The sequence below is a fragment of the Silene latifolia genome, chromosome 11 (assembly GCF_048544455.1).
Source record: "Silene latifolia isolate original U9 population chromosome 11, ASM4854445v1, whole genome shotgun sequence".
Classification (NCBI taxonomy): domain Eukaryota; kingdom Viridiplantae; phylum Streptophyta; class Magnoliopsida; order Caryophyllales; family Caryophyllaceae; genus Silene; species Silene latifolia.
Window position 1 is genome coordinate 95,610,038 of NC_133536.1, and position 5,843 is coordinate 95,615,880.

General features: G+C 35.9%; 1 non-coding gene across 1 annotated transcript; it reads right to left on the reverse strand.

Moving 5' to 3' along the window:
- Nucleotides 1-3,309: 3,309 nt before the first annotated feature.
- Nucleotides 3,310-3,416, reverse strand: LOC141615882 (small nucleolar RNA R71). The gene has a single exon (XR_012530271.1). It is a non-coding gene; the product is annotated as a small nucleolar RNA R71 (small nucleolar RNA).
- Between the last annotated feature and the right edge of the window lie 2,427 nt (nucleotides 3,417-5,843).

Here is a 5,843-nt window from a genome sequence, read left to right on the forward strand (position 1 = left end):
AAGGTTGTTTTGAGAGCAAATTTCGTCGAACGATTTATGACATGATTAAATAGTGATCGGTGTTATTGAGTTGGATGAATCTATTGCGAAAAAGATCACTATAAAACGGATATTGAAGGAGAATAATTAACATTTATCGTCATAATACTTGTAAACATTTTAAACAAGTTTAACATTTATATAGTAACCTCTACCCAACTATAATAAATGATTCCGAGATCCATCTTTATACAAATATGGGTACGGGGAAACCGATACATCCCATACTTATACAAATTTGGTGAATTAACTCTTTAATTGATTCTACTTTAGACCGATATATCCCGTTTGAGACCAACCAAATTTCGCGTGTAATAACGTTTTATTACCCCACTTACCCAATGAAGAATGAAGGCACCTCGGGAAAACCGAACCTACCCCAAATGTTACGGGGATTCATGGATCCTACTATTTGGTAAGGCTAAGTCTCAATATTTTAAAAGTAAAGGTCTTGTCAATTTATTATCTATTAATTTTATGTGAACTAAAAGTCGAATTCTCGATAATTATAATTGACACGGTCGATGACTCGATATGAAATGCATGTGTTGTTATGGCGATTTGGCAATGCATGCAATATATTAAAAGAAATGCAAAGCAAATAATAAATTCCTATTATGGCCTTCCTAAAATAGAAAATCAAATAATCTATTACAAATTCGGAAACCAACTCCTTTGGTCCCTTGAATCTTCAAGTGGCACGCCTCCCTAGAACACCGTCTTCGTTGGAACGCCTTTCCGAATGGCATCGTCTTGAAGAAACTCCGGAATTACAAATAATAATAAAAATACATAGCTATTCCTATTATACATTTGTAATATGAAAAAACTAGTAAAAATAAAAGTGATACGAGATCACATTAAATTACAACCGAATCAATATTCCCTTACATTACGGGTAATATCGATTAAAACTAAGGCCATACTAAGATAAAATTACATAATTCAAAATTACATAAATAAAATATGATATTCAACAATGAAATATACAAAATTATAATATGTGTCTATCTTGCCAAATTATGTGCCAAATCGCCCTATTTAACTTATATCGATCATATAACCCGGTTTTATGGAAATTTACGACTTTTAACTTATTAAAATCGTAAAGTAATACAAAAATCTAATTTTAGTCCAAGTTAATTGGCCTAACACTCCTAGGTCTCAAAAATTAGTCATTACTCAATTTTTGACAATAATTCAACTTGACATAATTTTATGCTAATTTTGACCCTAAAATCATAACATTTATGAAATAAATCCAAATTAAATTACAATAATTTTAAATTTTGAATTTTAAATTTTTGAAAATTCTGGAATATATCCATGACACTCATAATATCAGAAATCATGGTTAATGTTTTCGAATTTATTTCGAGAAAAATGTAGTTGCGATTTATCGGTTTTATCAAATAAAACATCTAAAGTATACAAAAATTAATCTAGTTAATTTTACAACTTTAGATCTGATAAGTGGGATATAAATTCAACCTAAAATAATTTTCTCATGCCATGCAATTTATTTAGCTATTTTTGCTAAAATAGTCACTATTTATGTTATTTTCATTCTAAAAATTCATAAATCATGCAAAATGAATCAAGTTAATCTTAAATTTTCCACACAGTGAGTAAAATGTGTATGTGACAACATATTAAAATTTCATGGCCTGTTTCAAAGTTTAACTATATTTAACCATTTTACCTCCATTTAATTCATTTTTATCTCATTAAACTCATAAATCATGCAAAATAAATCAAATTTATACGACATTTTACATACAACAAGTGAAATATGCATGTGAGGTCATATAAAAATTTCAAGGTCAGAGACTATGTTTAACTATTTTTAGTATTTTAAATACCACTTTAGCCATTAAAATGTAATAAAATAACTAAAAATCATTAAAATGAAAAATAAAATACCATAAATCATAAAAATGACCTAAAAACATTTTAGGACCAGAATATACAACATGCAACAATATTTCGTGGCTTTATCTAATAAATCACAAATCTTTAGTTTTAATTAAGTTACTAATAACTCGAAAAAACTATAAATCGATTATGCATGCAACATCCTATGCTCTGATACCAATTGTTAGGTTTATATACCTATTATTAGACTTTTCTAAGGATGAACTAATTAATATTTTAATACGAGTTCTAAGGATCTAGTGCATGCATAACTTAATAAGAGATAAAATGAGAAAACAATGGTTCTTACATTGTTGTTGGTTCGAAAATAAGAGCACAAATAAGGAGACCTTCCTTATTTGTTATTGAGCTCAAGTATTATTGATGTGACTCATATTTAAGCACATTTAGTCCCCGAATTAACCTCGTTCCTATGCTTTATAGCACTTATTTGGGTCATGTACTATCATTAGTTTCCCATTTTGCATATTCTTTGAGGTTTTGTCCCCTTGGTAGGAAAGCAGTGCTAACCTTGCATTAACAAGGCGAAATGGAGCTAAATTGATCGCATCTAATGACCAAGAATCAAAGAGAAGACCAACACTAGAGGCCTAAGTAGATAATAAAGTGAAATGAGCAATGATGAAAGGATCCTTGTATTCCCGAAATGATCCTTGCGGATTGTGAAGGAGGAAAAGAAGAGTAGCTGACTGCCCAGGGATCCGAGCGGATCAGACACGATCCGGGCGTCTCCCATCATAAACATCCGAGCGTCTTGTGCCCTAGACGAGCGTCCCGCAACGCAAAGATCCGAGCGCCTTCCAGGCAATCCGCTCGGATCGCAAGTCAGAGAGCCCGTGCCTTACTTTAAGAGGTATCGGGGAAATTGTGGACATTCAACCAAATAAAATTGAGTTTACCAACCCTTTTGCAAGAGGAGGAGAGGACAACCCAATACAAAACCCACCACAAAATCAACCCATAATGCCTAAATTCTCATCACATTCTGTACCAACCGAGGAGAACCTACCAAATGGTACTCCTACACCACCACATTTAACCGGTAATTTCATTGCCAAATCCGCATTCATACAACTAGTTGAGAGAAGTCAATTTGCAGGGATGCCTAGTGAAGACCCTCACTTACATATGGAGACTTTTTGTGACTATTGTGATGCGATTTCTCAAACCGGAGTTACTCAAGACCAAATCCGATGGTTCTTATTTCCTTTTTCTTTGATTGGTACAGCAAAGCAATGGTTGAAAAGTCTAGACAAGACTACTCTTGGTATTGACTCATGGAAGAAGTTGGCACTTGCTTTCTACAAGAAATTCTATCCTCCGGAGAAGACTAACATGTTGAGAGCCCAAATCACTGGGTTCAAACAAAGGGATGAGGAATCATTGTATGAAGCATGGGAGAGACTTAAGGACACTTGTCGTTCTTGTCCACACCATGGACTTAGCGAGTGGTTCCTTATGCAACAATTTTGGAATGATCTATATGAAGACTCCCGCAACATTCCCAATATGGGATGCAATGGTATGTTCACCGAAGTTGATGACAATCAAACATGGGCCAAAATTGAAGAGATGGCGGTTCATAATTCGCAATATAGTAGGCCTCGGAAGGCTACTAGAAGAGGAAAGCATGAGGTAGATTCCATCTCTCAATTGGGTGCTCAACTAAGTGCTCATATTGACACCATCAATTTGAAGTTTGAGATGGCCATGGCTAAGCTTGATGAAGCTTCCAAATCACCCAAACAACATGTTAATGCTATGGTGGCATCATCCTCAATTCCAAGTGGAGTATGTGAGAGTTGTGGAACTTTGGGACATGACTAAAGTGAATGTTGGGGAACAAGTGAACAAGTGAATGCTTTCCAAGCATACAAGAGTGGCTCCCCTTATTCCAACTATTACAATGAGAATACCAAATTTCATCCCAAGCTTTCATACAAAAGCCAAAATTTTCAAAACCCTCAACCAACATATACCCCACCTCCAATGAGAAATCAAGCTCAAAGACCCTTTTACAACCAAAGCCAAGGTTATCAAAACCAACCTTCATACAATAAATCCAATGACCAAAGCTTTGATATTCAAAAAGCGGTCCTCCAAATGAAAAAGAACCAACAAGAATTTGTCACCCAAATGCAAAAGATAGCCAAGCCAAAGACATTACCATCAACAGCATACTAGCCCACACCAAAATGTTGGAAACCCAAATGTCTAAATTAGCGTCTTCTAGCTCTGAAAGACAAAAGGGGCAATTACCACCTCAAAGTAATCCCCCAAGACATGAGTTGGTGAGTGCAATCCATTTGAGGAGTGGTACAAGATATGAAGGGCCAAAGAAGCAAATTGATTAAGACATTGTGGACGCTAGTGACAAGCAAAGAGTTGTGGAAACTTTAAAGAAGAAGAACCCATCACCCAAGAGGTTTCAAAGAAGAAGAATGAATAGAAGGCTAAATAAAAAGAGCCTATTGTGATTAGACTTCCATTCCCAAGTCGTCAAGCTAAGCCTAAGTTTGATGAACAACTTGGAAAGTTCATGGAGATTATGAAGAACTTAGAAGTCTCAATCCCATTCACGGAATTGATCAATCATGTTCCGGCCTATGCAAAGTACATGAAAGATATTCTTACCAAGAAGAAATCCATCCGGAAGCTAGAGACTATTGCATTCACTAAAGTGAGTAGTGCTATTCTTCAAGGAAGTTCACCTCCAAAACTCAAGGATCCGGGAAGCTTCTCTATTCCTTGCACCATTGGCGACACTACAATCAACAAAGCTTTATGTGACCTTGGAGCAAGTGTGATTGTCATGCCATACTCGGTATGGAAGAGGATAGGAATGGGAGAGCCCAAGTGCACTAACATTACTCTTCAAATGGCGGATCGATCAACAAAGATACCTTTAGAGGTATGGGAGGATGTGCCCGTAAGGATTGGCAAATTCTTCATCCAGGTAGACTTTGTCATTATACACATGGAGGAGGATTCCAACATTCCTATCATCTTAGGAAGACCTTTCTTGTACACCGCGGGAGCGGTAATCAATGTGAAACATGGAGAGCTTACACTTGAAGTGGCGGATGAAACGATTACTTTTAATCTTGACAAGACAATGAGAGCTCCCCGACTACATGAGCCATGTTTCATGATCGATCATTATAGCCGATAAAGTGATAGGAAGAAGTTGGCATCTCAATGCAAAGATCAAGCTATGGGTAAAGAATCACCACCCATGTGGAAGAAGAAAGTGGATAATCCTCAAGGTGCTCTATCTTGAGAGCAAGGAAATTTCAACAAGAATGAGAGCTTGAATAGCTCACCACCAATCATGACAAGTAAGGAAGAAGCCCTCATTGGCCATGACAACATGAAAGAGGAGTTGTTTTCATCAACTCATGATACAATTGGGGAGAAAGCTAGTGGTTTGTGGTCTATGGGATGATGAATTTGAAGGATTACTCAATCCTTATATTGGTAATGCTATGACCTTAGACCAAGGCTTTGGTGATCATCTTGACTCAAACCACCACCATGAAGAACACAATGTGCAAAGCTCTATTGAAGATCTTTATAATGAGAATGAACAAGCCTTTAACTACTTCCACAAGGTGTTGAGCAACATCAACAACACATTGGCTATGCCCCCTTGACATCTCATCCAAGAATCAGAGTTTGGTGGAGTCCTCCCTAAACCACTATTTGTAAATATTCTAACCCCTTAACTTACATTTTACTTCTTGTATTGAATTTTTGTCAATTTTGGATTTACATTTTCATGCTTTGATCAAGATTATCATTATGAGAGAAAGTGAGGGAGGGATATTAATGTGTTTTAATGTGTAGTGTTTGATTTAGTGTGCGGATAG